At 46.8% G+C, this 23,537-nt stretch overlaps 19 non-coding genes and 4 pseudogenes across 19 annotated transcripts; 20 read left to right on the forward strand and 3 right to left on the reverse strand.

Annotated features, from left to right (window-relative positions):
• Window positions 1–124: 124 nt before the first annotated feature.
• On the reverse strand, window positions 125–287 carry LOC135045681 (U1 spliceosomal RNA). Its single transcript, XR_010238097.1, has one exon. It is a non-coding gene; the product is annotated as a U1 spliceosomal RNA (small nuclear RNA).
• Window positions 288–439: 152 nt separating this feature from the next.
• LOC135045677 (U1 spliceosomal RNA) lies at window positions 440–603 on the reverse strand. The gene has a single exon (XR_010238093.1). It is a non-coding gene; the product is annotated as a U1 spliceosomal RNA (small nuclear RNA).
• A 593-nt stretch (window positions 604–1,196) lies between these two features.
• Window positions 1,197–1,324, reverse strand: LOC135045605 (U1 spliceosomal RNA; annotated as a pseudogene).
• Window positions 1,325–1,468: 144 nt separating this feature from the next.
• On the forward strand, window positions 1,469–1,584 carry LOC135045620 (U5 spliceosomal RNA). Its single transcript, XR_010238036.1, has one exon. It is a non-coding gene; the product is annotated as a U5 spliceosomal RNA (small nuclear RNA).
• Window positions 1,585–1,854: 270 nt separating this feature from the next.
• On the forward strand, window positions 1,855–1,970 carry LOC135045633 (U5 spliceosomal RNA). Its single transcript, XR_010238048.1, has one exon. It is a non-coding gene; the product is annotated as a U5 spliceosomal RNA (small nuclear RNA).
• Window positions 1,971–2,234: 264 nt separating this feature from the next.
• LOC135045613 (U5 spliceosomal RNA) lies at window positions 2,235–2,350 on the forward strand. Its single transcript, XR_010238029.1, has one exon. It is a non-coding gene; the product is annotated as a U5 spliceosomal RNA (small nuclear RNA).
• A 274-nt stretch (window positions 2,351–2,624) lies between these two features.
• On the forward strand, window positions 2,625–2,740 carry LOC135045614 (U5 spliceosomal RNA). The gene has a single exon (XR_010238030.1). It is a non-coding gene; the product is annotated as a U5 spliceosomal RNA (small nuclear RNA).
• A 275-nt stretch (window positions 2,741–3,015) lies between these two features.
• Window positions 3,016–3,131, forward strand: LOC135045622 (U5 spliceosomal RNA). Its single transcript, XR_010238038.1, has one exon. It is a non-coding gene; the product is annotated as a U5 spliceosomal RNA (small nuclear RNA).
• Window positions 3,132–3,405: 274 nt separating this feature from the next.
• On the forward strand, window positions 3,406–3,521 carry LOC135045609 (U5 spliceosomal RNA). The gene has a single exon (XR_010238025.1). It is a non-coding gene; the product is annotated as a U5 spliceosomal RNA (small nuclear RNA).
• Window positions 3,522–3,796: 275 nt separating this feature from the next.
• LOC135045632 (U5 spliceosomal RNA) lies at window positions 3,797–3,912 on the forward strand. Its single transcript, XR_010238047.1, has one exon. It is a non-coding gene; the product is annotated as a U5 spliceosomal RNA (small nuclear RNA).
• A 6,743-nt stretch (window positions 3,913–10,655) lies between these two features.
• Window positions 10,656–10,819, forward strand: LOC135045640 (U1 spliceosomal RNA). Its single transcript, XR_010238055.1, has one exon. It is a non-coding gene; the product is annotated as a U1 spliceosomal RNA (small nuclear RNA).
• A 152-nt stretch (window positions 10,820–10,971) lies between these two features.
• LOC135045578 (U1 spliceosomal RNA) lies at window positions 10,972–11,113 on the forward strand (annotated as a pseudogene).
• A 692-nt stretch (window positions 11,114–11,805) lies between these two features.
• LOC135045617 (U1 spliceosomal RNA) lies at window positions 11,806–11,969 on the forward strand. The gene has a single exon (XR_010238033.1). It is a non-coding gene; the product is annotated as a U1 spliceosomal RNA (small nuclear RNA).
• Window positions 11,970–12,121: 152 nt separating this feature from the next.
• On the forward strand, window positions 12,122–12,263 carry LOC135045579 (U1 spliceosomal RNA; annotated as a pseudogene).
• Window positions 12,264–14,559: 2,296 nt separating this feature from the next.
• Window positions 14,560–14,723, forward strand: LOC135045663 (U1 spliceosomal RNA). The gene has a single exon (XR_010238078.1). It is a non-coding gene; the product is annotated as a U1 spliceosomal RNA (small nuclear RNA).
• A 152-nt stretch (window positions 14,724–14,875) lies between these two features.
• On the forward strand, window positions 14,876–15,010 carry LOC135045593 (U1 spliceosomal RNA; annotated as a pseudogene).
• Window positions 15,011–15,712: 702 nt separating this feature from the next.
• LOC135045660 (U1 spliceosomal RNA) lies at window positions 15,713–15,876 on the forward strand. The gene has a single exon (XR_010238075.1). It is a non-coding gene; the product is annotated as a U1 spliceosomal RNA (small nuclear RNA).
• Window positions 15,877–16,028: 152 nt separating this feature from the next.
• LOC135045588 (U1 spliceosomal RNA) lies at window positions 16,029–16,191 on the forward strand. Its single transcript, XR_010238011.1, has one exon. It is a non-coding gene; the product is annotated as a U1 spliceosomal RNA (small nuclear RNA).
• A 670-nt stretch (window positions 16,192–16,861) lies between these two features.
• LOC135045646 (U1 spliceosomal RNA) lies at window positions 16,862–17,025 on the forward strand. Its single transcript, XR_010238061.1, has one exon. It is a non-coding gene; the product is annotated as a U1 spliceosomal RNA (small nuclear RNA).
• Window positions 17,026–17,175: 150 nt separating this feature from the next.
• Window positions 17,176–17,339, forward strand: LOC135045584 (U1 spliceosomal RNA). Its single transcript, XR_010238007.1, has one exon. It is a non-coding gene; the product is annotated as a U1 spliceosomal RNA (small nuclear RNA).
• Window positions 17,340–18,006: 667 nt separating this feature from the next.
• On the forward strand, window positions 18,007–18,170 carry LOC135045662 (U1 spliceosomal RNA). The gene has a single exon (XR_010238077.1). It is a non-coding gene; the product is annotated as a U1 spliceosomal RNA (small nuclear RNA).
• Window positions 18,171–18,322: 152 nt separating this feature from the next.
• Window positions 18,323–18,485, forward strand: LOC135045600 (U1 spliceosomal RNA). Its single transcript, XR_010238019.1, has one exon. It is a non-coding gene; the product is annotated as a U1 spliceosomal RNA (small nuclear RNA).
• Window positions 18,486–19,156: 671 nt separating this feature from the next.
• LOC135045644 (U1 spliceosomal RNA) lies at window positions 19,157–19,320 on the forward strand. The gene has a single exon (XR_010238059.1). It is a non-coding gene; the product is annotated as a U1 spliceosomal RNA (small nuclear RNA).
• The last annotated feature ends 4,217 nt before the right edge of the window (window positions 19,321–23,537 follow it).

A 23,537-nucleotide genomic window follows, 5' to 3' on the forward strand; every position in this document is an offset into this window, starting at 1 on the left:
CACAAAGTAAGCAGACGGGAGGAGAAGTCAGGATAGTGCACAAGGGTATAGAAGGGAGGGGCTCAAGATAAAAGAAGTGGAAACAGACAGCAAACTAGGCTGGAGAAAGACCTGAGACAAAGAGATCTGAATTATACGAGAGCCGACCAGAGGAAACACAAATTATGCAGTCAAGTGTCCCACATTTGGGGAAATCGTAGGAGCAGCACACCCAGAGTGCAATGGGTGAGCCTTGCCCTGGGAGAAGCACCTTCCTGATCATAGTATCTCACCTGGCAGGTAAGTAGGAGTTGGGCTAGAGCTGGGGAGGGTCGCTGCTCGGGCACCCCCCTGTCAAGTGAAGGAGATCCACCTGAGGCAGCACAAGGGAACTCTCGAAAGAAGAACAAGGCTAGAGGAAAATCTGAGACAAAGAAATCTGAGTTTTAACAGAGCTGACCAGAGGAAAGCACAAACACAGTCCCCCACTACCACAAATAATGCAGTCGAGTTTCCCACATTTGGGTAAATCACAGGGGTCAGCATACCCAAAATGCAATGAATGAACCTCACCCTGGGAGAACAATCTTCATGACCATGGTATCTCCTATGCAAAATAAGTATGATTTGGGATAGGGCTGGGGAGGGCCGCTGCTCATGCACATCTCTGTCAAGTAAAGGAGATTCAACTGAGGCAGCACAAGGGAACTCTCATCTGGGGACAACAACTGCAGGGAGAACACATATTTTCAGATGAACATGGGAGGGCAGAAGGCTGCCTAATACTGAAGCACCCCCAAACAACAAACCAAATGCAACAACTAGTGCAAGCATTCCTGGGGGAAGTTCTGCAGAAGACGGATTTGCATACGGTGATGTCATCCAAGCAGTGGGCCAAAGTTGGCTGGAACCCTCATCTGCATATGAAAAGAGAAAAGGGGTATGCAGGGCATGGCGGCCTTTTGCGGCGCTTGGATGACCCTTAGTTCGCATTAAACACCCCCACCCTCCTTCGGTGTGGGGCTCATGTTGGCCATGCCCCATCCCCTGAAGCATTCAAGCTGATTTCTTGCAGCAGCTTGGCACTGTATCAGCTCCAGAGCTGCTCTGTAAGGCAAGTAAAAGGGTGTGGGCCCTGCAGCACTACCTGTAGTTTGCATTGTGCATTGGAAGGCACAAAGTAAGCAGACAGGAGGAGAAGTCAGGATAGTGCACAAGGGTATAAAAGCGAGTTTCCCACATTTGGGAAAATCACAGGGGTCAGCATACCCAGAATGCAATGAATGAACCTCACCCTGGGAGAACAATCTTCATGACCATGGTATCTCCTATGCAAAATAAGTATGATTTGGGATAGGGCTGGGGAGGGCCGCTGCTCAGGCACATCTCTGTCAAGTAAAGGAGATTCAACTGAGGCAGCACAAGGGAACTCTCATCTGGGGACAACAACTGCAGGGAGAACACATATTTTCAGATAAAAATCTTGGTCATGCTCTGGTTTCTCTTCAGAACGAACAAATCTTTCGCCTTTTATTAAAGATTTCCGTGGAGAGGAGCAAAACCGAGTTTTATCTCAATTTTTGCATGCCCCATCTTTTTGGGGTTTCTTTTATCGGTTTAAAGATAGAATGAGTGTGCTTTAATGTAAGCTCATTTGCATAGAAATGACAGTAAATGTTTGTTTCTTTTCAAACAGAACTTTCTTGACCATGCTACTTGCTTGAAAGATCTGGGAGCACATGGAATACAGTACAAACCATGCTTATAGCAAGGAGAAGCCAGGTGAGAAATCTGCTTACTTTCAAGTTGGGCGCTCACTTTGATCTGAATGAGGACTGCTGGCACAGCATTTAGGCGACAGGTGGAATCTTGGTCATGCTCTGGTTTCTCTTCAGAACGAACAAATCTTTCGCCATTTATTAAAGATTTCTGTGGAGAGGAGCAAAACTGAGTTTTATCTCAATTTTTGCATGCCCCATATTATTGGGGTTTCTTTTATCAGTTTCTTGTTAGCTTTAATGTAAGTTTATTTGCATAACAATGACTATAAATGTCTGTTTCTTTTCAAGCAGAACTTTCTTGACCATTCTAATTGCTTGAAAGATCTGGGAGCACATGGAAAAGAGTACAAACCATGCTTATAGCAAGGGGAAGACTGGTGAGAAATCTGCTTTCTTTCTTTCAAATTGGGTGCTCACTTTGCGCTGAATGAGGACTGCTGGCATGGCACTCAGGCGACAGGTGGAATCTTAGTCATACTCTGGTTTCTCTTCAAAACGAACAGATCTTTCGCCTTTTACTAAAGATTTCCGTGGAGAGGAGCAAAACTGAGTTTTATCTCAATTTTTGCATGCTCCGTCTTATTGGGGTTTCTTTTATCGGTTTAAAGATAGAACGAGTGTGCTTTAATGTAAGCTCATTTGCATAGAAATGACAGTAAATGTTTGTTTCTTTTCAAACAGAACTTTCTTGACTATACTAAATGCTTGAAAGATCTGGGAGCACATGGAAAAGAGTACAAACCATGTTTATAGCAAGGGGAAGCCTGGTGAGAAATCTGCTTTCTTTCTTTCAAATTGGGTGCTCACTTTGAGCTGAATGAGGACTGCTGGCATGGCACTCAGGCGACAGGTGGAATCTTGGTCATGTTCTGGTTTCTCTTCAGAACGAACAAATCTTTCGCCTTTTACTAAAGATTTCCGTGGAGAGGAGCAAAACTGAGTTTTATCTCAATTTTTGCATGCCCCATCTTATTGGGATTTTATTTTATCGGTTTAAAGATAGAACGAGTGTGCTTTAATGTAAGCTCATTTGCATAGAAATGACAGTAAATGTTTGTTTCTTTTCAAACAGAACTTTCTTGACCACACTAATTGCTTGAAAGATCTGGGAGCACATGGAAAAGAGTACAAACCATGTTTATAGCAAGGGGAAGCCTGGTGAGAAATCTGCTTTCTTTCTTTCAAATTGGGTGCTCACTTTGAGCTGAATGAGGATTGCTGGCATGGCACTCAGGCGACAGGTGGAATCTTGGTCATGCTCTGGTTTCTCTTCAAAACGAACAGATCTTTCGCCTTTTACTAAAGATTTCCGTGGAGAGGAGCAAAACTGAGTTTTATCTCAATTTTTGCATGCTCCGTCTTATTGGGGTTTCTTTTATCGGTTTAAAGATAGAACGAGTGTGCTTTAATGTAAGCTCATTTGCATAGAAATGACAGTAAATGTTTGTTTCTTTTCAAACAGAACTTTCTTGACTATACTAATTGCTTGAAAGATCTGGGAGCACATGGAAAAGAGTACAAACCATGTTTATAGCAAGGGGAAGCCTGGTGAGAAATCTGCTTTCTTTCTTTCAAATTGGGTGCTCACTTTGAGCTGAATGAGGACTGCTGGCATGGCACTCAGGCGACAGGTGGAATCTTGGTCATGTTCTGGTTTCTCTTCAGAACGAACAAATCTTTCGCCTTTTACTAAAGATTTCCGTGGAGAGGAGCAAAACTGAGTTTTATCTCAATTTTTGCATGCCCCATCTTATTGGGGTTTTATTTTATCGGTTTAAAGATAGAACGAGTGTGCTTTAATGTAAGCTCATTTGCATAGAAATGACAGTAAATGTTTGTTTCTTTTCAAACAGAACTTTCTTGACCACACTAATTGCTTGAAAGATCTGGGAGCACATGGAAAAGAGTACAAACCATGTTTATAGCAAGGGGAAGCCTGGTGAGAAATCTGCTTTCTTTCATTCAAATTGGGTGCTCACTTTCAGCTGAATGAGAACTGCTGGCATGGCACTCAGGCGACAGGTGGAATCTTGGTCATGCTCTGGTTTCTCTTCAGAACTAACAAATATTTCGCCTTTTATTAAAGATTTCCGTGGAGAGGAGCAAAACTGAGTTTTATCTCAATTTTTGCATGCCCCATATTATTGGGGTTTCTTTTATCAGTTTAAAGACAGAACGAGTGTGCTTTCTTGTTAGCTTTAATGTAAGTTTATTTGCATAACAATGACAGTAAATGTTGTTTCTTTTCAAACAGAACTTTCTTGACCATGCTACTTGCTTAAAGGTCTGGGAGCACATGGAAAACAGTACAAACCATGCAGTATCACAAGAGCCTTTATTTGATCTTTCATGAAGATAGAGCAGAATTGAGGACACGTCAACAATTTCTGCCGAAGGTGGTTCATCTTTCCACATGGTGCCTTTGGCCACTGACACCTTCGTTGAGTCAAAGTCTCTGGCTGTGGTCAGAACTTTGAAAATGTATGTCACCAGAACGGTTCAGATTAGGAAAACAGAGGCTCTGTTTGTCCTGTATGCTCCCAACAGGATTTGGTGTCCTGCTTCCATGCAGACCATTATGCGCTGGATCTGTGGTAAGATTCAGCATGCTCGTTCCATGGCAGGATTGCCGTTACTGAAGTAGGTGAAGACCCATTCTACTAGAAAGGTGGGTTCATCCTTGGCAGCTGGTCGGGGAGTCTCGGCATTGCAACTTTGCCGAGCAGCTATTTAGTAAACACTTTTGCTAAGTTTTACAAGTTTGATACCTTGGCTGATGATAACCTTAAGTTGGGTCATTCGGTGCTGCAGAGTCGTACGCACTCTCCCACCCGTTCAAGAGCTTTGGTATAACCCCATGGTTCTTAATGTGACCCCAGCATCCTCTAGGTCGTATGAGAAAATAGGATTTTAATACCTACCGGTAAATCCTTTTCTCTTAGTCTGTAGAGGATGCTGGGCACCCGTCCCAGTCCATACTGTGTCTGCAGTTATTACTTGTGGTTATACACATGTTGTGTTATGGTTCTGGTCAGCTTTTTGCTGCAATTGTTCATGCCGTTGGCTTGTGTTCTGTTGAATGCCACGTTCTGCGGCATGTTTAAGGTGTGAGCTGGTAAGATGCTCACCTTAGTTTAACAATAAATCCTTTCCTCGAAATGTCCGTCTCCCTGGGCACAGTTCCTATAACTGGAGTCTGGAGGAGGGGCATAGAGGGAGGAGCCAGTTCACACCCTTTGAAAGTCTTAAAGTGCCCATGTCTCTTGCGGATCCCGTCTATACCCCATGGTTCTTAATGTGACCCCAGCATCCTCTACGGACTAAGAGAAAAGAATGCCCTTGCGCACTATCCTGACTTCTCCTCCCGTCTGCTTACTTTGTGCCTTCCAACGCACAATGCGAACTACAGGTGGTGCTGCAGGGCCCACACCCTTTTACTTGCCTTACAGAACAGCTCTGGAGCTGTTACAGTGCCCAGCTGCTGCAAGAAATCAGCTTGAATGCTCTAGGGGATGGGGCATGGCCAACATGAGCCCCACACCAAAGGAGGGTGGGGGTGTTTAATGTGAACTAGGGGTCATCCAAGCACTGCAAAAGGCCGCCATGCCCTGCATGCCCCTTTTCTCTTTTCATATGCAGATGAGGGTTCCAGTCAACTTTGGCCCACTGCTTGGATAACATCACCGTATGCAAATCCGTCTGCTGCAGACCTTCCCCCAGGAATGCTTGTACTAGTTGTTGCATATGGTGCTTCAGTATTAGGCAGCCTTCCGCCCTCCCATGTTCATCTGAAAAGATGTGGTCTCCCTGCAGTTGTTGTCCCCAGACGAGAGTTCCCTTGTGCTTCCTCAGTTGAATCTCCTTAACTTGACGGGGGAGGTGCTGCCCGAGCAGCCCTCCCCAGCCCTATCCCAACTCATATTTATTTTGCATATGAGATCTCTTGATCATGAAGATTGTTCTCACAGGGTGAGGTTCATCCATTATATTTTAAAATAGGAAGGTACGAATTACATATTTGAATTGCATCTATGTGCTGGATTCAAATGTCCCCCCCCCCTTCCTTTCTCAATTGTGCCCGTCAGCAGCTATTCTAAGGTTGCTGCCAATGGGTGTGACACATTAATTTCTTCTGTGGGGTACACTGGACTCCACAAGGATTCACATTGGGGTGTAGAGTAGGATCTTGATCTGAGGCACCAACCGGCTCAAAGCTTTTGACTGTTCCCAAGAAGCTCAGTGCATTCTCCTCTATAACCCCGCTTCCATGAACAGGGAGCTCAGTTTGTAGTTGGTGCCTTCAGTAGCAGGCCAATTAACAGGGGCCTGCCTCAGGCAGCCTATTCTTAGCTATTAATTTTGACAAGAAAAGAAGAACTTGTTTTATGAGAATCTACAAGGGCTGCAGCAGGCTAGGTCTAATAGACATCTTTACTGCAGCTTCATCACTCCCAGCGGCGCTGTATACTCCCGTGCCCTGGTTGCTGGGTCACTGCAGCGGAGGCTCCGGTTTCATCCTAAGGTCAGTCACACACACACCACCCTTCCGGATCACGAGGCCGCTGCTGAAGGGGAGCGAGGCCGTAGGGGGTGGGCCGTGTGCGCACTGCGGTGGACACTGATTACTGGGCAGCCGCTCCACTAGCCACCAGGTACAGTTAAGGAGCACAGGTCTGGGGGTTTTTCTCCTATATTAACCCAATTTTGTACTGCCCGCAGCGCATTGTGATAGGTAATAGGGCCTGATTCAGGTTGGATTGCAATCACAATAAGCGATCCAACTGCAAAAATTGCTAAGAGCATACGCATGTGCCTGCATTTTCTGCGGCACCCCGCAGAGAATGTGATCGCCTCTGCCTGTCAATCGGGGCGGGGAAGGGGGTGAGAGGTGGGTCAGCAACACTCCATTTCCAAGTCAGGGATGGAGCGGTGCGGGGGCAAGGCTTCAAAATGGGGTCTGCAACGGAGGAGACACAGGGGGCGTGGTCACAGCGACTGTATGACATCACATTCAGCCGCTGTGATCACAAAAATGGTGGCGGCTTCCTGCGCGCACATACAGTCTGCACCAGCAGGAGCCTACACCATTTTTTATGATCACGCTGAACTGCAGTGCGACTGCAATTACAGCATGGTCAAGAAGGGAGGCGTCATGCTGGGTGGCCATGCCCTGTCACTTTGCAGGAGCCAGCACCGCTCACACACTAGTCCCCGGGTGCAGCCCCCAACCCCCGGGACACCCGGAGCAACAAAATGTAGATTCAGGCCACCAGGCCACGCCCCTACCTATGAAACCATGCCTCCTTTTTACCATTGCACTGCTTATCTGCGCGCACTGCATTACAATCTCCCTCGCCACCTCTCTGGGTGTCACCAGTGATAGTGACACCTCTGCCATGCTTGTAGCAGCTGGTCCTAAGATCTACGCCTCAAACCCTGAGTGTTTGCCCTTGTGACTTGTTGATCATCATAGCGAAGCAGATGCTTACAGAAAACTGCAGGGGCTTAGATTGAAAATAAAAAAATTGATAGGGTATAAGGTAGAGAGGAGCGGGTTCGGTTCTCTGAGAACCGAATTCCCCACGAACTCCACGTGGTTTACACTGGTCCGAGGCAGGCTCGGTTGTTCCCGCCTGACTCGGAAAACCTGAACAAGGGAAAATGTCATCATCCCGCTGTCGAATTCTCGCGAGATTCGGATTCCATATAAAGAGCTGCGCGTTGCTGCCATTTTTACTCGTGCATTGAAGAGAGAGCGGAGAGGACGTGGCTATGTTCTCTCAGTGGAAATCTCAATATCAGTGCTCAGTATCAGTGGTTACTTATTGCTGCTCAGTAATACTAGTAGTGTGTCTCTCCTGCTCAGTGTCAGTTCTCAGTAGTATCCTCATCAGTGCTCAGTATCACTGTTCATTGTCTTGTGCTGCATTGTGTTGCTCAGCATAATACAGTACATTACTAATAGTCCAGTGCTGCATCTTGCTGCTCAGTGTCAGTTCTAGTATCCTCATCAGTGCTCACTATCACTGCTCATTGCATTGTGGTGTTCTGTATACTACAATAACATAGTAATATAGTAACATAGTTTTTGAGGTTGAATAGAGGCAAATTGCCCATCGTGTTCAACCTGTTTTAAGTTGTGATGATTCTACATACTTGCTGAATAATGTTTTATGACTAGTTAGCTACTATAACTCATGTTACCCCCGGATTAACCATGTTGATATTTTAAGTATTATAACCTTGGATAGCTTTTTCATTCAGAAATGTATCCATTCCTTTTTTAAATCCAATTACAGAGTCCGCCATTACCACCTTCCCTGGCAGGGAATTCCACATCCTGATTGCCCTAACAGTGAAGAAACCTTTCCTCCATTGCGTTCTGAACTTTCCTCCAGTCGCAGCGAGTGACCACGTGTTCTTTTAATAAATAATTCCTCTGATAACTCTTTGTTATGTATCTTTACATATTTGAAGATATTAATAATATCTCCTCTTAGGCACCTCTTTTCTAGTGTATAAATATTCAGCCTAGTAAGTCTTTCCTTATAGTCCAGTACTTTAAGGCCTTTAATCAATTTAGTCTTCAGGATCTCTGACACTTCCATGAGCAGCAGAGTAGTGCAATGGAAGCATGCTGGGCCCATAACCCAGAGGTCGATTGATCGAAACTATCCTCTGCTATGTGCATTTTTTTTTTTATAATTAAAGTAATCAAAAACTGGGATTGATATTTTGGCACTTTTATTTTTACTTAAAGTACAATAACTTTTATCATTTTAATTTGTTTTAATAGTATATTGACAGCATTGTTTTCTTTAAAAAATCCACTTAATTTTCTTTACCCTATTACTGAAATGGTAATTGACAAAAACAAACTACATTGTCACCAGAAGAGCAATGCAAAATGTACAAGTGATATATGAAAATCATCTTCCATCTTGAATTTCAATGATGCATTGGGACAACAATTTGTGAGAAACATCTTCACCCATAAAGAAAGATTTTCTTAATTCCTTACCTGTGTGCTGATTAGATATCACCTTGTTTTCACATTAAACAGACTTCCCCATGAGGAAGCAGCAAGGATGCAGTGACGTTTCCTGGTGTCAACCTGTATTATTTCAGTAGACATTGAAATGAGGATGCATCTTTGATGCCTTTCCAATGAAGCAAGTTTAATTCAGTAATAGGTGAAAAACCATTCCTACAAAGGTGTTAATCAGAGACTTGGCTTTGTGGACACTTTTCAGAGAGCAAATTTGTTAGCATAAACATAAAATCAGAAAATGAAGAGCTGTTTAATCACTCAATTGGACTTTTCTGCCAGCATCATTTTTTTTCTCTGCAACTCACTGCTAAATTGTGCTTCCTAGCTGTTTTTTTATAAAATCACTTAATCAAATCTAACTCTGATTACATCAGAGAAGGCCAGGTACCCTACACCATAAGGGGGGTTTTTGAAATTTTGACTTGTCTACTTAAAGATCACCAAAATCTGATTACAAGGTCAATTACATCCCTGAGTGGGATTGAACCACCAACCTTTTGGTTAATAGCCAAACATGCTAACCGATTGCGCCACAGAGACACCTTGCGAAAGTCAATACTGACAAAGGCTAATAAGCATTCATCTAGAACGTTTCCTAGAAAAACTTTAAAAAGTCAATAATCTGGAGAATTTTTGTAAGAAACACATTGGTACTTTCCCATGATGAGTGAGTGCTTCAGGATTTCTTGCACTTACATGGGCTATTAACCAAAAGGTTGGTGGTTCAATCCCACCCAGGGATGTAATTGACCTTGTCATCAGATTTTGGTGATCTTTAAGTAGACAAGTCAAAATTTCAAACCCCCTCTTATGGTGTAGGGTACCTGGCCTTCTCTGACGTAATCAGAGTTAGGTTTAATTAAGTGATTTTATAAAAAACAGCTAGGAAGCACAATTTAGCAGTGGGTTGCAGAGAAAAAAATAACATTTTAAACCTACCGGTAATTTTTTTTTCTCGTAGTCCGTAGAGGATGATGGGGACTCCGTAAGGACCATGGGGGATAGACGGGCTCCGCAGCAGACATGGGCACTTTAAGAAAGACTTTAGATCTGGGTGTGCACTGGCTCCTCCCTCTATGCCCCTCCTCCATACCTCAGTTAGAGAAACTGTGCCCAGAGGAGACGGACAGTACGAGGAAAGGATTTTTGTTAATCCAAGGTCAAGATTCATACCAGCCACACCAATCACACCGTATAACTTGTGATATACTACCCAGTTAACAGTATGAAAACAACATAGCATCAGTCCAAGACCGATGAAAACTAACATATAACCCTTATGTAAGCAATAACTATATACAAGTCTTGCAGAAGTAGACCGCACTTGGGACGGGCACCCAGCATCCTCTACGGACTACGAGAAAAAGATTTACCGGTAGGTTTAAAATCTTATTTTCTCTTACGTCCTAGAGGATGCTGGGGACTCCGTAAGGACCATGGGGATTATACCAAAGCTCCCAAACGGGCAGGAGAGTGCGGATGACTTTGCAGCACCGATTGAGCAAACAGGAGGTCCTCCTCAGCCAGGGTATCAAACTTATAGAACTTTGCAAAGGTGTTTGAACCAACTTTGACCCACTGCTTGGATGACATCACCATATGCAAATCCATCTGCGGCAGGCCTTCCCCCAGGAATGCTTGCACTAGTTGTTGCATTTGGTTTGTTGTTTGGGGGTGCTTCAGTATTAGGCAGCCTTCTGCCCTCCCATGTTCATCTGAAAATATGTGTTCTCCCTGCAGTTGTTGTCCCCAGATGAGAGTTCCCTTGTGCTGCCTCAGTTGAATCTCCTTTACTTGACAGAGATGTGCCTGAGCAGCGGCCCTCCCCAGCCCTATCCCAAATCATACTTATTTTGCATAGGAGATACCATGGTCATGAAGATTGTTCTCCCAGGGTTAGGTTAATTCATTGCATTCTGGGTATGCTGACCCCTGTGATTTCCCCAAATGTGGGAAACTCAACTGCATTATTTGTGGTAGTGGGGGACTGTGTTTGTGCTTTCCTCTGGTCAGCTCTGGTAAAAGTCAGATTTCTTTGTCTCAGATCTTCCTCTAGCCTTGTTCTTCTTTCGAGAGTTCCCTTGTGCTGCCTCAGTTGGATCTCCTTCACTTGACAGGGGGGTGCCCGAGCAGCGACCCTCCCCAGCTCTAGCCCAACTCCTACTTACCTGCCAGGTGAGATACTATGATCATGAAGATGCTTCTCCCAGGGCAAGGCTCACCCATTGCACTCTGGGTGTGCTGCCCCTGCGATTTCCCCAAATGTGGGAAACTTGACTGCATAATTTGTGTTTCCCCTGGTCGGCTCTCATATAATTCAGATCTCTTTGTCTCAGGTCTCTCTCCAGCCTAGTTTGCTGTCTGTTTCCACTTCTTTTTTCTTGAGCCCCTCCCTTCTATACCCTTGTGCACTATCCTGACTTCTCCCGTCTGCTTACTTTGTGCCTTCCAACGCACAATACAAACTACAGGTAGTGCTGCAGGGCCCACACCCTTTTACTTGCTTTACAGAGCAGCTCTGGAGCTGTTACAGTGCCCAGCTGCTGCAAGAAATCAGCTTGAATGCTTCAGGGGCTGGGGCATAGCCAACATGAGCCCCACACCGAAGGAGGGTGGAGGTGTTTAATGCGAACTAGGGGTCATCCAAGCGCCGCAAAAGGCCGCCATGCCCTGCACACCCCTTTATTCTTTTCATATGCAGACGAGGGTTGAAGCCAACTTTGACCCACTGCTTGGATGACATCACCATATTCAAATCCATCTGCTGCAGGCCTTCCCCCAGGAATGCTTGCACTAGTTGTTGCATTTGGTTTGTTGTTTGGGGGTGCTTCAGTATTAGGCAGCCTTCTGCCCTCCCATGTTCATCTGAAAATATGTGTTCTCCCTGCAGTTGTTGTCCCCAGATGAGAGTTCCCTTGTGCTGCCTCAGTTGAACCTCCTTTACTTGACAGAGATGTGCCTGAGCAGCAGCCCTCCCCAGCCCTATCCCAAATCATACTTATTTTGCATAGGAGATACCATGGTCATGAAGATTGTTCTCCCAGGGTTAGGTTCATTCATTGCATTCTGGGTATGCTGACCCCTGTGATTTCCCCAAATGTGGGAAACTCAACTGCATTATTTGTGGTAGTGGGGGACTGTGTTTGTGCTTTCCTCTGGTCAGCTCTGGTAAAAGTCAGATTTCTTTGTCTCAGATCTTCCTCTAGCCTTGTTCTTCTTTCGAGAGTTCCCTTGTGCTGCCTCAGTTGGATCTCCTTCACTTGACAGGGGGGTGCCCGAGCAGCGACCCTCCCCAGCTCTAGCCCAACTCCTACTTACCTGCCAGGTGAGATACTATGATCATGAAGATGCTTCTCCCAGGGCAAGGCTCACCCATTGCACTCTGGGTGTGCTGCCCCTGCGATTTCCCCAAATGTGGGAAACTTGACTGCATAATTTGTGTTTCCCCTGGTCGGCTCTCATATAATTCAGATCTCTTTGTCTCAGGTCTCTCTCCAGCCTAGTTTGCTGTCTGTTTCCACTTCTTTTTTCTTGAGCCCCTCCCTTCTATACCCTTGTGCACTATCCTGACTTCTCCCATCTGCTTACTTTGTGCCTTCCAACGCACAATGCAAACTACAGGTAGTGCTGCAGGGCCCACACCCTTTTACTTGCTTTACAGAGCAGCTCTGGAGCTGTTACAGTGCCCAGCTGCTGCAAGAAATCAGCTTGAATGCTTCAGGGGCTGGGGCATAGCCAACATGAGCCCCACACCGAAGGAGGGTGGAGGTGTTTAATGTGAACTAGGGGTCATCCAAGCGCCGCAAAAGGCCGCCATGCCCTGCACACCCCTTTTTTCTTTTCATATGCAGACGAGGGTTGAAGCCAACTTTGGCCCACTGCTTGGATGACATCACTATATGCATATCCGTCTTCTGCAGACCTTCCCCCAGGAATGCTTGTACTAGTTGTTGCATTTGGTTTGTTGTTTGGGGGTGCTTCAGTATTAGGCAGCCTTCTGCCCTCCCATGTTCATCTGAAAATATGTGTTCTCACTGCAGTTGTTGTCCCCAGGTGAGAGTTCCCTTGTGCTGCCTCAGTTGAATCTCCTTTACTCTAAAACTTGTAAAACTTAGCAAAAGTGTTTACTAAATAGCTGCTCGGCAAAGTTGCAATGCCGAGACTCCCCGACCAGCTGCCCAGGATGAACCCACCTTTCTAGTAGAATGGGTCTTCACCTAATTCAGTAACGGCAATCCTGCCGTGGAATGAGCATGCTGAATCTTACCACAGATCCAGCGCATAATTGTCTACATGGAAGCAGGACACCCAATCCTGTTGGGAGCATACAGGACAAACAGAGCCTCTGTTTTCCTAATCTGAACCGTTCTGGTGACATAAATTTTCAAAGTTCTGACCACAGCCAGAGACTTTGACTCAACGAAGGTGTCAGTGGCCAAAGGCACCATGTGGAAAGATGAACCACCTTCGGCAGAAATAGTTGACGTGTCCTCAATTCTGCTCTATCTTCATGAAATATCAAATAAAGGCTCTTGTGATACTGCATGGTTTGTACTGTTTTCCATGTGCTCCCAGATCTTTCAAGCAAGAAGCATGGTCAAGAAAGTTCTGTTTGAAAAGAAACAACATTTACTGTCATTGTTATAGAATTTGGGAGAAAAAACAAGAAGAAATCTGCACTGTTGACGCACTGGACAGAATGAATGAATCATAAAATATAACCTTTATTAAGTATGTATTAAAATTGGATAAATATTAATATTATTATCCCAAACTGCAGTGAAACATAAAGGTTAAAATCACAGAACTAACATACATGTGCATAAGAAGAATAAAGAGATGTGAAAAAAAGGTTTAAAAAGCGTGTCCGTGTGTGATTATTTTTGAAGGCACAACCCTGGCGGGGTTGTTTATATAGATATATATGTTGCTAATAATCACTTTCTAGCGTAATGTTATTAAATAGCTGTTAGTATCTATGTCGTCAGGTACCACTGGGTCGTATCCTATATACTCCTGTGGGAAACTTGACTGCATAATTTGTGTTTCCCCTGGTCGGCTCTCGTATAATTCAGATCTCTTTGTCTCAGGTCTCTCTCCAGCCTAGTTTGCTGTCTGTTTCCACTTCTCTTTTCTTGAGCCGCTGCCTTCTATGCCCTTGTGCACTCTCCAGACTTCTCCTGTCTGCTTACTTTGTGCCTTCCAACGCACAATGCAAACTACAGGTAGTGCTGCAGGGCCCACACCCTTTTACTTGCCTTACAGAGCAGCTCTGGAGCTGTTACAGTGCCCAGCTGCAGCAAGAAATCAGCTTGAATGCTTCAGGGGCTGGGGCATAGCCAACATGAGCCCCACACCGACGGAGGGTGGAGGTGTTTAATGCAAACTAGGGGTCAGCCAAGCGCCGCAAAAGGCCGCCATGCCCTGCATGCCCCTTTTCTCTTTTCATATGCAGACGAGGGTTGAAGCCAACTTTGACCCACTGCTTGGATGACATCACCATATGCAAATCCATCTGCGGCAGGCCTTCCCCCAGGAATGCTTGCACTAGTTGTTGCATTTGGTTTGTTGTTTGGGGGTGCTTCAGTATTAGGCAGCCTTCTGCCCTCCCATGTTCATCTGAAAATATGTGTTCTCCCTGCAGTTGTTGTCCCCAGATGAGAGTTCCCTTGTGCTGCCTCAGTTGAATCTCCTTTACTTGACAGAGATGTGCCTGAGCAGCGGCCCTCCCCAGCCCTATCCCAAATCATACTTATTTTGCATAGGAGATACCATGGTCATGAAGATTGTTCTCCCAGGGTTAGGTTCATTTATTGCGTTCTGGGTATGCTGACCTCTGTGATTTCCCCAAATGTGGGAAACTCAACTGCATTATTTGTGGTAGTGGGGGACTGTGTTTGTGCTTTCCTCTGGTCAGCTCTGGTAAAAGTCAGATTTCTTTGTCTCAGATCTTCCTCTAGCCTTGTTCTTCTTTCAAGAGTTCCCTTGTGCTGCCTCAGTTGGATCTCCTTCACTTGACAGGGGGGTGCCCGAGCAGCGACCCTCCCCAGCTCTAGCCCAACTCCTACTTACCTGCCAGGTGAGATACTATGATCATGAAGTTGCTTCTCCCAGGGCAAGGCTCACCCATTGCACTCTGGGTGTGCTGCCCCTGCGATTTCCCCAAATATGGGAAACTTGATTGCATAATTTGTGTTTCCCCTAGTCGGCTCTCATATAATTCAGATCTCTTTGTCTCAGGTCTCTCTCCAGCCTAGTTTGCTGTCTGTTTCCACTTCTTTTTTCTTGAGCCCCTCCCTTCTATACCCTTGTGCACTATCCTGACTTCTCCTCCTGTCTGCTTACTTTGTGCCTTCCGATGCACAATGCAAACTACAGGTAGTGCTGCAGGGCCCACACCCTTTTACTTGCCTTACAGAGCAGCTCTGGAGCTGTTACAGTGCCAAGCTGCTGCAAGAAATCAGCTTGAATGCTTCAGGGGCTTGGGCATGGCCAACATGAGCCCCACACCGAAGTAGGGTGGGGGTGTTTAATGCGAACTAAGGGTCATCCAAGCGCCGCAAAAGGCCGCCATGCCCTGCATACCCCTTTTCTCTTTTCATATGCAGATGAGGGTTCCAGCCAACTTTGGCCCACTGCTTGGATGACATCACTGTATGCAAATCCGTCTTCTGCAGACCTTCCCCCAGGAATGCTTGTACTAGTTGTTGCATTTGGTTTGTTGTTTGGGGGTGCTTCAGTATTAGGCAGCCTTCTGCCCTCCCATGTTCATCTGAAAATATGTGTTCTCCCGGCAGTTGTTGTCCCCAGATGAGAGTTCCCTTGTGCTGCCTCAGTTGAATCTCCTTTACTTGACAGAGATGTGCCTGAGCAGCGGCCCTCCCCAGCCCTATCCCAAATCATACTTATTTTGCATAGGAGATACCATGGTCATAAAGATTGTTCTCCCAGGGTGAGGTTCATTCATTGCATTCTGGGTATGCTGACCCCTGTGATTTCCCCAAATGTGGGAAACTCGCCTGCATTTTTTGTGGTAGTGGGGGACTGTGTTTGTGTTTTCCTCTGGTCAGCTCTGGTAAAAGTCAGATTTCTTTGTCTCAGATCTTCCTCTAGCCTTGTTCTTCTTTCGAGAGTTCCATTGTGCTGCCTCAGTTTGATCTCCTTCACTTGACAGGGGGGTACCCGAGCAGCGACCCTCCCCAGCTCTAGCCCAACTCCTACATAACTGCCAGGTGAGATACTATGATCATGAAGGTGCTTCTCCCAGGGCAAGGCTCACCCATTGCACTCTGGGTGTGCTGCTCCTGCGATTTCCCCAAATGTGGGAAACTTGACTGCATAATTTGTGTTTCCCCTGGTCGGCTCTCGTATAATTCAGATCTCTTTGTCTCAGGTCTCTCTCCAGCCTAGTTTGCTGTCTGTTTCCACTTCTCTTTTCTTGAGCCGCTGCCTTCTATGCCCTTGTGCACTCTCCTGACTTCTCCTGTCTGCTTACTTTGTGCCTTCCAACGCACAATGCAAACTACAGGTAGTGCTGCAGGGCCCACACCCTTTTACTTGCCTTTCAGAGCAGCTCTGGAGCTGTTACAGTGCCCAGCTGCTGCAAGAAATCAGCTTGAATGCTTCAGGGGCTGGGGCATAGCCAACATGAGCCCCACACCGACGGAGGGTGGAGGTGTTTAATGCGAACTAAGGGTCATCCAAGCGCCGCAAAAGGCCGCCATGCCCTGCATACCCCTTTTCTCTTTTCATATGCAGATGAGGGTTCCAGCCAACTTTGGCCCACTGCTTGGATGACATCACCGTATGCAAATACGTCTTCTGCAGACCTTCCCCCAGGAATGCTTGTACTAGTTGTTGCATTTGGTTTGTTGTTTAGGGTGCTTCAGTATTAGGCAGCCTTCTGCTCTCCCATGTTCATCTGAAAATATGTGTTCTCCCTGCAGTTGTTGTCCCCAGATGAGAGTTCTCTTGTGCTGCCTCAGTTGAATCTCCTTTACTTGACAGAGATGTGCCTGAGCAGCGGCCCTCCCCAGCCCTATCCCAAATCATACTTATTTTGCATAGGAGATACCATGGTCATGAAGATTGTTCTTCCAGGGTGAGGTTCATTCATTGCATTCTGGGTATGCTGACCCCTGTGATTTCCCCAAATGTGGGAAACTCGACTGCATTATTTGTGGTAGTGGGGGACTGTGTTTGTGCTTTCCTCTGGTCAGCTCTGGTAAAAGTCAGATTTCTTTGTCTCAGATCTTCCTCTAGCCTTGTTCTTTTTTTGAGTTTCCTTGTGCTGCCTCAGTTGGATTTCCTTCACTTGACAGGGGGGTGCCCGAGCAGCGACCCTCCCCAGCTCTAGCCCAACTCCTACTTACCTGCCAGGTGAGATACTATGATCAGGAAGGTGCTTCTCCCAGGGCAAGGCTCACCCATTGCACTCTGGGTGTGCTGCTCCTACGATTTCCCCAAATGTGGGACACTTGACTACATAATTTGTGTTTCCTCTGGTCGGCTACTCGTATAATTCAGATCTCTTTGTCTCAGGTCTCTCTCCAGCCTAGTTTGCTGTCTGTTTCCACTTCTCTTTTCTTGAGCCCCTGCCCTTGCCCTTGTGCACTCTCCTGACTTCTCCTGTCTGCTTACTTTGTGCCTTCCAACGCACAATGCAAACTACAGGTAGTGCTGCAGGGCCAACACCCTTTTACTTGCCTTACAGAGCAGCTCTGGAGCTGTTACAGTGCCCAGCTGCTGCAAGAAATCAGCTTGAATGCTTCAGGGGCTGGGGCATAGCCAACATGAGCCCCACACCGACGGAGGGTGGAGGTGTTTAATGCGAACTAAGGGTCATCCAAGCGCCGCAAAAGGCCGCCATGCCCTGCATACCCCTTTTCTCTTTTCATATGCAGATGAGGGTTCCAGCCAACTTGGCCCACTGCTTGGATGACATCACCGTATGCAAATCCGTCTTCTGCAGACCTTTTCCCAGGAATGCTTGTACTAGTTGTTGCATTTGGTTTGTTGTTTGGGGGTGCTTCAGTATTAGGCAGCCTTCTGCTCTCCCATGTTCATCTGAAAATATGTGTTCTCCCTGCAGTTGTTGTCCCCAGATGAGAGTTCCCTTGTGCTGCCTCAGTTGAATCTCCTTTACTTGACAGAGATGTGCCTGAGCAGCGGCCCTCCCCAGCCCTATCCCAAATCATACTTATTTTGCATAGGAGATACCATTGTCATGAAGATTGTTCTCCCAGGGTGAGGTTCATTCATTGCATTCTGGGTATGCTGACCCCTGTCATTTCCCCAAATGTGGGAAACTCGACTGCATTATTTGTGGTAGTGGGGGACTGTGTTTGTGCTTTCCTCTGGTCAGCTCTGGTAAAAGTCAGATTTCTTTGTCTCAGATCTTCCTCTAGCCTTGTTCTTTTTTCGAGAGTTTCCTTGTGCTGCCTCAGTTGGATCTCCTTCACTTGACAGGGGGGTGCCCGAACAGCGACCCTCCCCAGCTCTAGCCCAACTCCTACTTACCTGCCAGGTGAGATACTATGATCAGGAAGGTGCTTCTCCCAGGGCAAGGCTCACCCAATGCACTCTGGGTGTGCTGCTCCTACGATTTCCCCAAATGTGGGACACTTGATTACATAATTTGTGTTTCCTCTGGTCGGCTCTCGTATAATTCAGATCTCTTTGTCTCAGGTCTCTCTCCAGCCTAGTTTGCTGTCTGTTTCCACTTCTCTTTTCTTGAGCCGCTCCCTTCTATGCCCTTGTGCACTATCCTGACTTCTCCCGTCTGCTTACTTTGTGCCTTCCAACGCACAATGCAAACTACAGGTAGTGCTGCAGGGCCCACACCCTTTTACTTGCTTTACAGAGCAGCTCTGGAGCTGTTACAGTGCCCAGCTGCTGCAATAAATCAGCTTGAATGCTTCAGGGGCTGGGGCATAGCCAACATGAGCCCCACACCGAAGGAAGGTGGAGGTGTTTAATGCAAACTAGGGGTCATCCAAGCGCCGCAAAAGGCCGCCATGCCCTGCACACCCCTTTTTTATTTTCATATGCAGACGAGGGTTGAAGCCAACTTTGACCCACTGCTTGGATGACATCACCATATGCAAATCCATCTGCTGCAGGCCTTCCCCCAGGAATGCTTGCACTAGTAGTTGCATTTGGTTTGTTGTTTGGGGGTGCTTCAGTGTTAGGCAGCCTTCTGCCCTCCCATGTTCATCTGAAAATATGTGTTTTCCCTGCAGTTGTTGTCCCCAGATGAGAGTTCCCTTGTGTTGCCTCAGTTGAATCTCCTTTACTTGACAGAGATGTGCCTGAGCAGCGGCCCTCCCCAGCCCTATCCCAAATCATACTTATTTTGCATAGGAGATACCATGGTCATGAAGATTGTTCTCCCAGGGTGAGGTTCATTCATTGCACTCTGGGTATGCTGACCCCTGTGATTTCCCCAAATGTGGGAAACTCGACTGCATTATTTGTGGTAGTGGGGGACTGCGTTTGTGCTTTCCTCTGGTCAGCTCAGGTAAAAGTCAGATTTCTTTGTCTCACATCTTCCTCTAGCCTTGTTCTTCTTTCGAGAGTTCCCTTGTGCTGCCTCAGTTGGATCTCCTTCACTTGACAGGGGGTGCCCGAGCAGCAATCCTCCACAGCTCTAGCCCAACTCCTACTTACCTGCCAGGTGAGATACTATGATGTTCACTGTTAGGGCAATCAGGATGTGGAATTCCCTGCCAGGTAAGGTGGTAATGGCGGACTCTGTAATTGGATTTAAAAAAGGAATGGATACATTTCTGAATGAAAAAGCTATCCAAGGTTATAATACTTAAAATATCAACATGGTTAATCCGGGGGTAACATGAGTTATAGTAGCTAACTAGTCATAAAACATTATTCAGCAAGTATGTAGAATCATCACAACTTAAAACAGGTTGAACACGATGGGCAATTTGCCTCTATTCAACCTCAAAAACTATGTTACTATATGTTACTATATTACTATGTTACTGTAGTATACAGAACACCACAATGTAATGAGCAGTGATAGTGAGCACTGATGAGGATACTAGAACTGACACTGAGCAGCAAGATGCAGCACTGGACTATTAGTAATGTACTGTAGTATGCTGAGCACCACAATGCAGCACAAGACAATGAGCAGTGATACTGAGCACTGATGAGGATACTACTGAGAACTGACACTGAGCAGGAGAGACACACTACTAGTATTACTGAGCAGCAATAAGTAACCACTGATACTGAGCACTGATATTGAGATTTCCACTGAGAGAACATAGCCACGTCCTCTCCGCTCTCTCTTCAATGCACGAGTAAAAATGGCGGCAACGCGCAGCTCTTTATATGGAATCCGAATCTCGAGAGAATCCGACAGCGGGATGATGACATTTTCCCTTGTTCAGGTTTTCCGAGTCAGGCGGGAACAACCGAGCCTGCCTCGGACCAGTGTAAACCACGTGGAGTTCGTCGGGAATTCGGTTCTCGGAGAACCGAACCCGCTCCTCTCTACCTTATACCCATCAATTTTTTTATTTTCAATCTAAGCCCCTGCAGTTTTCTGTAAGCATCTGCTTCGCTATGATGATCAACAAGTCACAAGGGCAAACACTCAGGGCTTGAGGCGTAGATCTTAGGACCAGCTGCTACAAGCATGGCAGAGGTGTCACTATCACTGGTGACACCCAGAGAGGTGGCGAAGGAGATTGTAATGCAGTGCGCGCAGATAAGCAGCGCAATGGTAAAAAGGAGGCATGGTTTCATAGGTAGGGGCGTGGCCTGGTGGCCTGAATCTACATTTTGTTGCTCCGGGTGTCCCGGGGGTTGGGGGCTGCACCCGGGGACTAGTGTGTGTGCGGTGCTGGCTCCTGCACAGTGACAGGGCATGGCCACCCAGCATGACGCCTCCATTCTTGACCATGCTGTAATTGCAGTCGCACTGCAGTTCAGCGTGATCATAAAAAATGGTGTAGCCTCCTGCTGGTGCAGACTGTATGTGCGCGCAGGAAGCCGCCACCATTTTTGTGATCACAGCGGCTGAATGTGATGTCATACAGCCGCTGTGACCACGCCCCCTGTGTCTCCTCCGTTGCAGACCCCATTTTGAAGCCTTGCCCCCGCACCGCTCCATCCCTGACTTGGAAATGGAGTGTTGCTGACCCCCCTCTCCCCCCCCCGCCCCGATTGACAGGCAGAGGTGATCGCATTCTCTGCGGGGTGCCGCAGAAAATGCAGGCACATGCGTATGCTGTTAGCAATTTTTGCAGTTGGATCGCTTATTGTGATTGCATTCCAACCTGAATCAGGCCCTATTACCTATCACAATGCGCTGCGGGCAGTACAAAATTGGGTTAATATAGGAGTAAAACTCCCAGACCTGTGCTCCTTAACTGTACCTGGTGGCTAGTGGAGCGGCTGCCCAGTAATCAGTGTCCACGCCAGTGCGCACACGGTCCACCCCCTACGGCCACGCTCCCCTTCATCAGCGGCCTCGTGATCCGGAAGGGCGGTGTGTGTGTGACTGACCTTAGGAAGAAACTGGAGCCTCCGCTGCAGTGACCCAGCAACCAGGGCACGGGAGTATACAGCGCCGCTGGGAGTGATGAAGCTGCAGTAAAGATGTCTATTAGACCTAGCCTGCTGCAGCCCTTGTAGATTCTCATAAAACAAGTTCTTCTTTTCTTGTCAAAATTAATAGCTAAGAATAGGCTGCCTGAGGCAGGCCCCTGTTAAGTGGCCTGCTGCTGAAGGCACCAACTACAAACTGAGCTCCCTGTTCATGGAAGCGGGGTTATAGAGGAGGATGCGCTGAGCATCTTGGGAACAGTCAAAAGCTTTGAGCCGGTTGGTGCCTCAGATCAAGATCCTACTCTACACCCCAATGTGAATCCTTGTGGAGTCCAGTGTACCCCACAGAAGAAATTAATGTGTCACACCCATTGGCAGCAACCTTAGAATTGCTGCTGACGGGCACAATTGAGAAAGGAAGGGGGGGGGGACATTTGAATCCAGCACATAGATGCAATTCAAATATGTAATTTGTACCTTCCTATTTTAAAATATAATGGATGAACCTCACCCTGTGAGAACAATCTTCATGATCAAGAGATCTCATATGCAAAATAAGTATGAGTTGGGATAGGGCTGGGGAGGGTGGCTGCTCGGGCAGCCCCTCCCCCGTCAAGTTAAGGAGATTCAACTGAGGACGCACAAGGGAACTCTCGTCTGGGGACAACAACTGCAGGGAGACCACATCTGTTCAGATGAACATGGGAGGGTGGAAGGCTGCCTAATATTGAAGCACCATCAAATATCAAACCATATGCAACAACTAGTACAAGCATTCCTGGGGGAAGGTCTGCAGAAGACGGATTTGCATACGGTGATGTCATCCAAGATGTGGGCCAAAGTTGGCTGGAACCCTCATCTGCATATGAAAAGAGAAAAGGGGCATGCAGGGCATGGCGGCCTTTTGCGGTGCTTGGATGACCCCTAGTTCGCATTAAACACCCCCACCCTCCTTTGGTGTGGGGCTCATGTTGGCCATGCCCCATCCCCTGAAGCATTCAAGCTGATTTCTTGCAGCAGCTGGGCACTGTAACAGCTCCAGAGCTGTTCTGTAAGGCAAGTAAAAGGGTGTGGGCCCTGCAGCACCACCTGTAGTTCGCATTGTGCGTTGGAAGGCACAAAGTAAGCAGACGGGAGGAGAAGTCAGGATAGTGCGCAAGGGCATCCTTTTCTCTTAGTCCGTAGAGGATGCTGGGGTCACATTAAGAACCATGGGGTATAGACGGGATCCGCAAGAGACATGGGCACTTTAAGACTTTCAAAGGGTGTGAACTGGCTCCTCCCTCTATGCCCCTCCTCCAGACTCCAGTTATAGGAACTGTGCCCAGGGAGACGGACATTTCGAGGAAAGGATTTATTGTTAAACTAAGGTGAGCATCTTACCAGCTCACACCTTAAGCATGCCGCAGAACGTGGCATTCAACAGAACACAAGCCAACGGCATGAACAATTGCAGCAAAAAGCTGACCAGAACCATAACATAACATGTGTATAACCACAAGTAATAACTGCAGACACAGTATGGACTGGGACGGGTGCCCAGCATCCTCTACGGACTAAGAGAAAAGGATTTACCTGTAGGTATTAAAATCCTATTTTCTCATACGACCTAGAGGATGCTGGGGTCACATTAAGAACCATGGGGTTATACCAAAGCTCTTGAACGGGTGGGAGAGTGCGTACGACTCTGCAGCACCGAATGACCCAACTTGAGGTTATCATCAGCCAAGGTATCAAACTTGTAAAACTTAGCAAAAGTGTTTACTAAATAGCTGCTCGGCAAAGTTGCAATGCCGAGACTCCCCGACCAGCTGCCCAGGATGAACCCACCTTTCTAGTAGAATGGGTCTTCACCTAATTCAGTAACGGCAATCCTGCCATGGAATGAGCATGCTGAATCTTACCACAGATCCAGCGCATAATGGTCTACATGGAAGCAGGACACCCAATCCTGTTGGGAGCATACAGGACAAACAGAGCCTCTGTTTTCCTAATCTGAACCGTTCTGGTGACATAAATTTTCAAAGTTCTGACCACAGCCAGAGACTTTGACTCAACGAAGGTGTCAGTGGCCAAAGGCACCATGTGGAAAGATGAACCACCTTCGGCAGAAATTGTTGACGTGTCCTCAATTCTGCTCTATCTTCATG

This window comes from Pseudophryne corroboree, unplaced genomic scaffold, assembly GCF_028390025.1.
Source record: "Pseudophryne corroboree isolate aPseCor3 unplaced genomic scaffold, aPseCor3.hap2 scaffold_911, whole genome shotgun sequence".
NCBI classification, from domain to species: domain Eukaryota; kingdom Metazoa; phylum Chordata; class Amphibia; order Anura; family Myobatrachidae; genus Pseudophryne; species Pseudophryne corroboree.